Source organism: Sebastes umbrosus, chromosome 11 (genome assembly GCF_015220745.1).
Source record: "Sebastes umbrosus isolate fSebUmb1 chromosome 11, fSebUmb1.pri, whole genome shotgun sequence".
Taxonomy (NCBI): domain Eukaryota; kingdom Metazoa; phylum Chordata; class Actinopteri; order Perciformes; family Sebastidae; genus Sebastes; species Sebastes umbrosus.
The window spans coordinates 32,771,508-32,783,700 of NC_051279.1; the positions used below are offsets into that span (position 1 = coordinate 32,771,508).

Consider the following 12,193-nt stretch of genomic DNA (forward strand, 5'->3'; position numbering starts at 1 on the left):
ACTGAGTGGCAGCTGGCAGCGTACAGTGTGTGTGAGATTAATGAACTCTTTCTTCTACCTGTTGAACCGTGCAAAAGTCCTTCAAATTTTGGGTTTGGGCCCTGAGTGGACTGCAAGTCAGCAGTCATGTCATCTTTACATATTTACAGTACTGCATTCACAAGATATGAAACTTTATCATAATCAGAAACATAAAAAAAATGAGTTGACCTGGACAACAAGTCCATAGTTTATTCCTCTGTTGCCATAGAGCTCCATTATTGTCTAAAAACTATTAAAAACACAGCAGCGAGCCACACTGTTGCACAGGATGACATGTTCCTTCAATACCATGAACACACGCTGGAGTTTATTTTGAGTCATCCCACATACACCGTCCTGCTGCTGTATGTAATCATTAGAGCACCAAATGTGTATTAATCCGCCGTTGAAAATAGTCCCCAACAAAAATACAATTTCCTCCTGTTTGAGTAATATTTGCCAAAAACTACAGTGCCCAGCTGTTTGAGGAAATTACCGAGCCTTTTTAAAAGATGAAACTATATATTTTTGAGAAGTTTTTAAAGACTTACGTCTTCAGTAGGAAGGCTTGGTCTTGGGGCTGAGTGCCGGAGACATGGTAGGAGAGTCGGGACGTTTTGTGAAACAGACTGACACACTGTCTCATTGTTACACAAAGTTATTATTAGGATAGTAAAAGCAAAGAATGACTTCAAGGGATCTTAATATGAGATTGGGAGCCTTTCTATTGCCTCTCAACGGCTCTCAACATGGCAGACGGTGAGCTGACGGCTCACAGCTGATGGTGCTAACAGCAAAACATGACAGAGATAACAGTGTTAACCTGAGGTGGAACCGGAGGGTGTTGGCTACGCTTCCGCGATGACGCCGTCGTTCCGGCTGTAAGTACTGTATGAGCGCGGTGCAGAGCAGCATTCGCCAGTTCAAGCACGCTCACATGCACAAACATGCACTAAAAGCATGCGCGGCCGGCCCGGCTATGTCAACAAAGCATGTCGAAACTCGAGTACAACACCCACAGAGGGAGAGCAACTTCATTCTCTGCTCAGGTAGACATTACTCCTCTATATCTTTACATAGACAATAGTTGTTTGCTGCTATATTAATGCTCTGGATATTTGATTTAGAACATTTGCAAATCCTCACTTATTCTCAAACCTTCACACTTTCACTCAATATTAGAAGCATTATTTAACATATTTGTTGACATACACACATGCAGGCTTGTATGTATGCAATTTCTCAAAAGAAACCAACCACAATATGTACAATATCAATACTACTCAGGTGTAATTCATACTGTGCAATATTTTCAGGTGGAATTTCATTGTCACTGTGTAATATCATTTTTCCACTTGTACAATTGTGTTAATAGTCTGGTAATAGTCAACACTGTTTATATTGTTCCTATTTTTATATTTCCTTCTATTTAAATTGTTCATATTTTGTTTCACTTTTGTTTTGCTTTTTGCACTGTGTTGTATCTTGCTTTTTGTTTTTTAACGATGCTTCTTGTTTTCTGCATTATCCCCTTTGCTGCTGTACACTGCCAATTTCCCCATTGTGGGGCTAATAAAGGAATATCCTATCTTATCTTATCTTATCTTATCTTATCAAAATGCACAAATAAAAAGTGGCAAATTATCACATATACAATATTGCACAGTATTTACAAAACATATTCTATGAGTTTCTGTAGAGAATAAATTTATCCAACAACAGCAACCAGCTAAAAGAAGTGGTCTGTTAGTGACATCATAACGGTGGGTTTACTCTTCATAGATTTGACCTCTTAAGAACTGCAAAGTTGTATAATTGTAATCAACCATTTAAGAACATGTTATTAATTATATTCAGATCAATCAGCACATGGTGAGATGACAGGTGCACAGTGTTACAAACAGAATAGAGTAACGTAGACCAGAAGAGGATTCAGTAGCTTACTTTAGAGGACATGCGCATGCAGACACACACTTTTACACACAGACACACACACACACACATTGCCAGCTGGTTGTGTTCCAACACCACTTTCAGCCTCCTTAAATCACCAAGGTAAAGTGTTAGTAGAGGCAGAACAAAATGAAATGAAAATAAACATGGCAGAGCAACGTTTACAGCCCAGAACCCGGTATCACTCCCCTCGGTGGAAAACACACCATAAATTACAGCAGATCATTTTGTGGAAATTCTGAAAAAAAAATTGTTCTGCGCTCCAACAAAAAAAATTGGGCAGTTGATTTATATCAGCATTAATTGTGCGTGCATGTGAGCAAGTGGGGGTGATTTGTGCGTGTGTGTGTGTGTGTGTGTGTGTGTGTGCATCTATTTGTTTATGTGTGAGATTTGTCTTGTGTGTGTGTGTGTGCGCGTGCGCGTGCGCGTGCGCGTGCGCGTGCGCGTGCGTGCGTGTGTGTGTGAGAGTTAGAGAGAGAGGGAGAGAGAGCGAGAGAGAGATGGTTTTAGCTGTGGAGAGTAACAACGCTGCGGTTTCTGACCAGATGAGCTTGTACATTTCTTGCTCTGTAGGCAGCTGGACGGCCTCCATCGCTCATAACAACAACTATGTGTTCCATATGAATCACCACTGTCAATGTTTGACTACGAATGCAACCCCGGCTGCACAGATTTGTTAAGTATATATCTTTTGACTGGTACTGGTCTTGAGCCAATAAAAAAAAAGGGACAAGGCAAAATCAGCAATGTCAATGTGATTCATTGTTTATCATTGCCTCACTGAGGAAAGCGTTCGTCCAGGAGACAATAAAAGGTAGTACAGCAACTGAACTCTTCGCTCAGATGGAAGCTACTGTTTGGTGCAGATAGAATTCTGTGCGAAATTGCATACTAACATACTGAATACTACACGCTCAATCATTACGTACTGCATACTGCTTACTAAATTAAAGGTGCTAAATGCAAGATTGGGAGCATTTCTATTGCCTCCGCACAGCTCTCAACATGGCGACGGAGGATGGAGGGTGGGTGCTACGCTTCCACAATGACGCCACTGGTCGGGATGGCATTATCAGCTGTAACTACCTTTTGAGCGCAGTGCAAACGGCGGCCGTGAGCTAGCTAGCGGGGCACTCTCACATGCACTAAAAGGCATGCGGACCCGGCTATGTCAACAAAGCACGGAGAAGCTCTGATTACGACGCACAGAGGCAGATTAACTCTTCCACTCAAATTAATATTTTTCAGTATTTTTTAAGGCTAAATATTTTAGTGTAAAATATTTTTTCTACAGTACATTATACTGTATATGTGAGCTCCCACATTGTATCCATTTGTACGCGCTCTGTTGCTGGCTGGTGCCAGAACTGTCTGCCTCGCAGTCCGCCATTGCACAGTCTGAAGAGACGCAATGCATTTTGGGGGTTGTTGAGTAAGCTCACGTGTCATACTCAGAAACTCTTGTTAATCTAGTATACACATACTATGCAGTCGGAGGGCACGACATTCTCAATTTTACGTCATACTTAGTATAAATAGTTTGTTAGCATACAAACCTCTGTATGTCTGTGATTGGACAGCTAGAGTTGAAACAGCGGCCTGCTGTTGGAAACGAGGTTGATGAGAATGGATTTGTGGTCCAAAAAAAACAAAACAATGAGCTTTAAGATGCTAAAAGGTTCAGAAGAGCTGAGGGAAACTGCAGAGTTGGGGATTTCTTTTTTACTATGAGCAATCCCTTTTACACATTTGATCCATTGCTGATATAAAAAGTATAGATTAGTTCAGCTTTAAGACTTGCATTTGGTAAGCATGAAGTACAAAGTGTGACAGTCATAGTTGTTCGCTGACAGCGGAAGGCTTTCAGTGTGTGGTTATGGACAATGTGATGCAGAGTGAAGCGGTAGCATAAACACTTCAGCCAAAATATTCTTCTATCTGAATATGATGAGAAAATTGTTAGAGCCCTTTGGTCGCAATTACAGCTGTGAGCCTGTGTTGAATAATCTCAGCTTTGCACATCTGGACACAGCAATTTTTGCCTGCAATCTTTACTTGCTGCACTAAATTGCTCCATCTCCATGTCACTGGATGAGAAAAATGAGCGTAATGAAATTGTCAAGGCCTCGTCTACATTCTCAGTTCAGCTGAGGTTCGGGCTCGGCCTCGACCTTGGCTGTGTGTTCGGGGTCAGCGCCCTGTTGGAAGATTGATTCTCTGCAGCAGGTTTTACTCCAGGATTTTCAGCTACAACTGTCTTTTAAACATTCCAGTCTTGTGGGTCGGTGTCAACTACTCTACATATTCTAAACATAATAAAACCTGAATAAAAGTTTAGTTACTAAACTATAAGATGTGAGCCTGAGAAAAGTATTGCAACTTAACCTTTTACGGTTCGTATGATATCTTACGAAAAGTTACTCCTCATTTTTCATGCGTTTTCCTACGAATGTTCAGCAACATTTGATGCATGTGTCAATTTCAGCTCGTTACATGCATACAGTCTTTTCAAAATAAACTTCCATCTTCACAGGAAACAACTTGGTTAGGTTTAGGCAACAAAACGACTTGGTTAGGTTTAGGAAAAGATCGACTTGGTTAGGTTTAGGCAACAAAACCACTTAGTTAGGTTTAGGAAAAGATCACCTTGGTTATGTTTAGGCAACAAAACTACTTAGGTTTAGGAAAAGATTGACTTGGTTAGGTTTAGGCAACAAAACTAGTTAGTTAAGTTTAGGAAAAGATCACCTTGGTTAGGTTAAGGCAACAAAACTACTTAGTTAGCTTTAGGAAAAGATCGACTTGGTTAGGTTTAGGCAACAAAGCCAGTTAGTTAGGTTTAGGAAAAGATCGACTTGGTTTGGTTTAGGCAACAAAACAACTTGGTTAGGTTTAGGAAAAGATCGACTTGGTTAGGTTTAGGCAACAAAACCACTTAGTTAGGTTTAGGAAAAGATCACCTTGGTTATGTTTAGGCAACAAAACTACTTAGGTTTAGGAAAAGATCACCTTGGTTAGGTTTAGGCAACAAAACTACTTAGTTAGCTTTAGGAAAAGATTGACTTGGTTAGGTTTAGGCAACAAAGCTAGTTAGTTAAGTTTAGGAAAAGATTGACTTGGTTAGGTTTAGACAACAAAACTACTTAGTTAGGTTTAGGAAAGATTGTGGTTTGGGTTAAACTAACTCCAGAAGTGGTGTAACTTAAGTACGGAATTACGTGACAAATCAACGTTGACTTCTGGTTTCACACGGGGTACAGACACTGGTCTCCTGGGCAAAAGTCCGGTGTTTTTTGACCCGCCCATCCACCCCGACATCTTCCACACGCGGCATTTGTCGCTCTTTATACATCCTCGTTCATGGTTACGTGGATTACATTCAAATTGATTTCTTGGGATATACACAGATACAGTGCATTACTTTTCGTAGGTATAGCTACGAACGGTGTATGAGAGCAGCCTGAGTATTTTTATGAACCCTAACTGCAAAAGTGGTGTATAAACAAACCAAATGTGAGTGAAATCTCCTGAAGATCTGTACCATATTGTATAGCTTAAAAGCATGAGGTCTGTGTCCCAGTTCCTCCCACAGTTTATTTGTGCAAAAACCTTGTGGCCTGGGTAGCAAATCAGAATATCCCGTTTTTAAGCACAGAACTGAATTGGTATGGGCATCTCTGCCTCTTTTTATAATGTGAGCAGAATTGTACACTGGCAGTGGCTCAAATGGAAAAAGGGGCATCAGTCACAGGAGTGTGGTTGGAAATTTAACATACAGGACCGTCTGCACAGTCTGAGTGACTGAGGAATGTTGAGTGTTCCTCACTCTGCTGTATTGGTCATTTTACAGGACCAATAACACTTGAAGCTTACTTGTGGATCAGTCGTCCCTGTGGAGAGGTCACGTTTCTTTTGTATCAGAGTGTTAACTTGGCTTCCAGCCTTCTGCTCTTTAGCCAGTTCAGATTCCTGTGTGCATGTGTATGAGATACATTTGTCATGGACACATACTGGAGGAATTTGTTTGGTCAAGATACTGTGCCAACAGGTAAGAGAGGTTCAGGTTAGAACCGTATCTGATTTCAGAGTTGGTGATTTAATATAAAATTGGTGGGAATGTAATACAGCTGTGAGTGTTGTGTCTCTAAAGGCTCTAAGTTGTATCACTATATCACCGAATGGCCTGAGAACTTTTTTCAAATGCAACACAGTATATCACAAGGTTGCAGCCAGATTGTGGTTGTGCAACAATCATTTTCTGTTAAAAAAAATCAGGAAAAATATGAAGTTATACTGGCAAAAAAAGTTCAGATACTTGTGCACTGGTTTAAACGTCCCTCTGTCTATATGGATATATTTTTCCTCCAGATACCTTTACAGGGTCTCACAGTCAACATTGAACATAATGATATCATAGAGGAGCTAAAGACCGAGATTTATTTGAAATGTCAAATCCCCTGCATCCGCAACATAAAGAGCAGGTTGTCTGAGAGTAGCAAAATGTGGAGAAGCTGATCCAAAGAAGATACACCCAGACAAGGAAATAAATGTGTACTTGGAATTACTCCAGATAACTCGTAATTCAAATAGCAAGAGGGTCAAATTCATGTTACAGTAGCCCACCAAAGCAGAGAGGGTGCAAAATGCAAAATGTAGTCTTGCAATCTGCAGTCTCTTTACGTTGCAAAGCTCACTTTGCTCGGGGTAGATGTAGTAGACTTCACACTGTATGTGAGGAAGAAGCTATACCAAACTAGCAGCAGTGAGCTGGAAGTGCAGGATACGCCCTGTGGAATTTGGGTGCCACGGATTTGTTGCCACTTCCACGAGCAGTTTACCCAGGCAGTTACTGCAGGGTTTTGTGGTCAGGGCGGAGGTCACTGGGCTTCCCTATAGAGGAGCAACTCTAGCTGAAAAAAGAGAGGACAACCCCCAAAGCCTCGAATCATAGGTAACAAAATGTGATCTATGATCTAAAAGTTGGTAAATTCTCTGCTTCTGCAGTGTAATTGTTTTACATAGTTTCAAACCGACGTACAAACACATTACATAGTGGTGATGTAACCTATTTGTACCTGATAATCAGACTGAATTGCCATTTTGTGTCTTTTCAGTAATTCAGCCTGACATTGTGTTCATGTTCAACGATTTCTTGTTGAAGAGAGGGTTATTTTGTTTAATCACAGAGTTGGCGATTTGGCTCCTTCTGTCCACATGTCGAAGTGTCCTTGGGCAAGACACTGAACCCCAAGTTGTTCCCATTAGCATCCATCAATAGGCAGAACATCAGATCATCAGAACTATTTGAATCTGTGACGACTCTAATCTGAGATGAGGGCGTTGTCTGGAACCAGGCTAACCTCTAGCTTCCCAGTTTGAACTGGGTGAACGGTGTCCTTCATGAAACAACAATGTGTTCAAATGTTTCAGTGTTTTTTCTTAGTCTGACAATAAAAAGATTAGTCTCATTGTGTTCTTTCAACACGTCTTCATACTGTATCTAAACGACAGAATAGGTTGTTTGCCAATGACTCCCAAAACAACATGATATGACTGTTGGAGAGCACCAGCAACAGGCGCACATTGTGAAACGGTCGCTGTTTTAAACACGTGGTTATCGTTGTGAACTGAAACTGAAGAAAAACTACTTGGTTAAACTACCTTTTTCATGTAACTATACGGCAAAGAAAGACTGAAATAAAATATAAATTTAGGATGAAAAAAAAGCCCCCTGTTCTCCCTAGAAAGTCAGACTACTTATTTAGACATTTTAGCAGCTTTTATTGCATTTGTAAACTACTATATGACAAAATGGATGAACATTGTTCATTGTATCACTGAAGATTCCCTCGCTGTCTGACAGTGTGCAGGTTAGCCTGGTTCTGATATAGAATAATGTTGCTGCTGTATATTTCAGCACTGCATCAACATCAACCCCACACAGGACGGATGAGTTTGGCCAGAAGCTGGCAGCACACTGTGTGCATTTGCTCGACATATGCTTCCATTTATTTTATAAAGCTTTATTACTTTTCTATTTTTATCATAGTGGGCCATGAAACATTGTCACGTAGTCACTGCACAAACACACACACACATACAAAATAAAGCTGCGGTTTAAGTGGATTAGAGCCTTCAGAACTCTATTTCCCAGAAGGCCTCCTGCCTCAGAGGAACTACAGACTCCTGCACAATCTCAAATGACAAAACAGACAAGACAGGAGGAGAAAGGGAAGGAGAGCCAGAACCACACAGAAATGATGAATGGAAGATGCTTTCAGTAAAGACACAACGAGGAGAGTGACAACGAAAGACGTTTCACTTTCGGAAGTGCTTTTTCTTCCACGTTTGGCTTTGGCACAATAGAAATGGGTGCCATGGTTTCATATTTTATGTTGTTATTACAAGAATGTGATTATGTTTGGAAATATGAGAATGCAGTGAAAACATCTAGAGAACAGAAAGAGCAACTTCTGTTTACACTTTTATTTAAAGTGAAGTGACCCCAGCAGTCAAATAGTGCAAACATACCCGGCAGATGTGGAGTGATGGGTCCCAATAAGTTCTGGAATGTGCTTCTGCCACTTGTCTCTGTATGGACCATAAAGCAACCTTCTCCTCTACGGACAATGAGCCTCCTTGTGAGAGAGGAAAGATGTTCAGGGAGAACGAGGCCATGCCTGCCAACAGAAATAAAGATGGAGAGGAGATGGAGCAATGTGGAAGCTTTTAAATGAAAGAAAGAATAAGATGAGTGAGCCATCAATCACTTCAGAAGCCTCTTTCTTTCTGCTAGAAGAATAAATGATAATATTGTGATCAGCATAAATTAGACGCTTTAGTTTACAGTCTGACATTACAGAATGTTTTATTCCTTCCTCATGACAAACATAAGTCTACACCTAATCTGGCCTCAGTAGATCTGACAACAACATGAGGGAGTAATGTAGATTCTTGGCTTTCTACGATTCCTCTTTTGCTCAACTTTATTTCTTACAGGAATTAAAACATACATCATTTGACTTTTTATGTTTTATTAAAAAAGATTCGACTGACTCCCATACAAGTAATCCCTTTTATTTATGTTTTTTGGAGTGTAAAACAATAAATGTTGGAACTTGGAGTAGATAGATTGAGTCAACAGGAAAGTCACTGGTGTTCTCCAACCTGATCTCATGGGAAGGCGTATAAATAGCACGCCATTTTAAGGACATTCCGCGTGTAATGATGATGCATTTTCAGCTCATTTCACACCACGGGGTTAACGTTGTGAAGCAGCTTTTCGTGTGTTGTTTAATATACATCATGGTTGGGCTTAATATAAGTACATAAACTAAGTAATTTACTTACATAAACAACGTAACATAAGTACAAGTACAAGTGTGTCTCTTTTCGCTCTTTAAACTACATCACCACACTCCCAGCGCACTCCCAGCATGCGTTTACTGTTGCCGCGGATTGGTTTACATTGTAGTCAATGGAATGCCCAGTGGGTCCCACACCGGCGCTAAAGGGTGCCTTGTGCGGCAGTATCACACGGCAACGACGGTGACATAGCATCGGTATTTGATGCCCTGGGAATGAGAACGGGCTGGTCGTTTCTCACTTTTTATACTACGTCACTTATTCTTCCTATCTAGTGTCTCTTGTTATTCTCCCTCACTAGCTCTCAGGCTAGCATATTCACATGGCAGTCAGTACAGATTACATGGCGTGAAATGTCACCCCAAAAGCAAGAGCGGCGTTGTGATTGCACGTGAAATGACTTTGTGTCATACATCGGCTACACCATTTGGTGAGACCGGGCTTTCTGTTCAGTAGTTGACAGTTTTACTGTGTAAAAACAGTCACACATTTCAAAGATTAAAAGTACCGTAGCCAAGCAATAGAAAGCTCAATGATCTTTAAATCAGTTTTGGTTTGGTGATCTACTAACTAATGAAATTAGCTAACTTTAAAGGGATAGTTCAACAGTTTGAGAAATGTGTTTCTTTGCTTTCTTGCTGAGAGTTAGAGAAGAAGATCAATACTATGAGTGGTGTCAATCTTTTCATCTAACTCTCTGCAAGAAAGTGAATACAAGTGTTACAGAAAAAGGCAAACTATTCCTTTAACAGCAAGCACATAAAACAACTTGAACATCAGGGTCTCTACCTGTTAGCATTCACATGTTTGACCATGACTATAACTCATTTTCAAAAAGAAGAACTTATAAAAATACAAAATTTCACCATTGTTTTTACGAGGTGGCTTATCACTGAGGTTTCACAGCAAAGGTTTCACACAACAACAAGCTGAAAAAGGAAAAAAGGAGTGAAGGAAAGTTTGTAGTGGGATCCTTATGGGAACACATTGGCTGCGTTAGGGGAGTTTCTGTTAAGTGTTGGAGAGTTAAATATACTGTTTAGTGGCAAATGCAGCTGACTGGTCGTTATGGAAACAAAGTGAGCAATGCATGACAAGATTTTTTTATCAGCACAAAATATGGTTGAGGCAGCACTTTTCTTACAACAAAACAGCACACGTGAGCGTGCCCAAAGTGTACAGTTAGGTCAGCCATCATTTCAGGGAAGCTGACGATACTTGGTGAGGTTCTTGGTGAGGTCAGTACTTTTTTTTGTTTTTGTTCTGGAGCACACTTTGTCATGGCTCCTGTGTCTTGCCAATGGCATACAACCACATGCAACACAATACCTGTATAGCATACGTCAGGAGAGATGTCCGTCTTTGATTTAAAGCTAGATTTCTTAGCTTCTTATAGCCTTTTTTTGGTGCCAGCAGCAATAGTGTTGCTATCATAGATAGAAGTCGACGTAGTCACCGTGACGTCACCCATTGGTTAGTGGACTCCTGTTTTGAAGCCTCGAATTCGACATTATGGCCGTCGCCATCTTGGTTATTTGCAACCAGAAGTAACATGAGAGGGTGAAGCTAAGCTAAGATACAACCAAACGCTGAACAAGAAATTTTTAGGCAACTACTTAACTTTCATGAACTGAAAACACACTGTGAAAAAGTTAAAGTTCTAAGACCGGACAATCACAAGGTAGCCCCACCCTAAAGCATCCCCTGCTTTATGGTCTGTCTGACTCTACATGGGACCATAACTTACTAAATGAACATCATGCTGTATTGAAGAAGACTTGAAACTAGCGATTGAGACCATAAACTCATGTTTACAATGTTTACTGAGGTAATAAATCAAGTGAGAAGTAGGCTCATTTTCTCATAGACTTCTATACAACCAGACTTCTTTTAGCAACCAGAGGAGTCGCCCCTGCTGGCTGTTAGAGAGAATGTAAGTTTAAGGCACTTCAGCATTGACTTCACTTCTCAGACCCTGGAGTTGCCCTCTGGTTGCTATTAAGGATGTTGGTATTGTAGCGGGATTTTCAGGATTATTGTTATTAGGGATGCACCCATACCACTTTTTTCAGACTAAGTAGAAGTACAAGTTCTTACGTTTGGGTACTTTGCGATACCGAGTGCCGATACCAAGTACCGATACGAGTACTTCTCTGTGCCAAAAGACCCTCGTTAACAGCCAGCTGGAGGGTGTGAGCGACACACGGCAGGCTGGGGAGTCCCGCATACGAGGCAGTGCGCCGCGACCGGCTCTAGGTCGGCTTGGAAAGGCTCGGGGCGAAGGTGCTTCCCAGGGCCGTGGACAAAGTGTCACCGGGGCGTACTGTCCTCAATGCGCCCCAGCCGCGTCGTACCCCCAGGGCGAGGCTCGGCCCACGTAAAAGGGGCCAGGTGTCTGCGGCGATGTCTGCAACCCACCCGACCCGTCTTGAAACACGGACCAAGTAGTCTACCGCACGTGTGAGTCAGAGGGTGCTAGCAAATCTCTGTGGCGCAATAAAAGTGAGGGCCGGCACGCGGTGGCTGAGGCGGGATCCCGGCCCCGCGGGGTCGGGCACACCACCGGCCCGTCTAGCCAACACCGTCGGGGTGGTGGAGCGTGATGGTGACGAGAGGTTGACGTCACGCTGCTGTAAAGTGGTATCGGTGCCGTTGTATCGGAGCCGTTTTGCGACTACGAGTACGTGAGCACAGTATCGAACCCAATACCTGATACTAGTATAGGTATGGGTGCATCCCTATTTGTTATTCTTTTTATGCAATTGTCTTATGTTTTTGTGTCTTTTGCTATGTAACTTTCCTCTGACGTCATACAGCGAAATTATGGAGCTCTGCTGGTGTTGCTCCCATA

At 41.6% G+C, this 12,193-nt stretch overlaps 1 long non-coding RNA gene across 1 annotated transcript; it reads right to left on the reverse strand.

The window, feature by feature from the left end:
* Positions 1–1,464: 1,464 nt before the first annotated feature.
* LOC119496883 lies at positions 1,465–8,985 on the reverse strand. The gene is made up of 3 exons (XR_005208836.1): positions 8,975–8,985; positions 8,563–8,568; positions 1,465–1,615 (listed from the first exon to the last, which is right to left on the reverse strand). It is a non-coding gene; the product is annotated as an uncharacterized LOC119496883 (long non-coding RNA).
* Between the last annotated feature and the right edge of the window lie 3,208 nt (positions 8,986–12,193).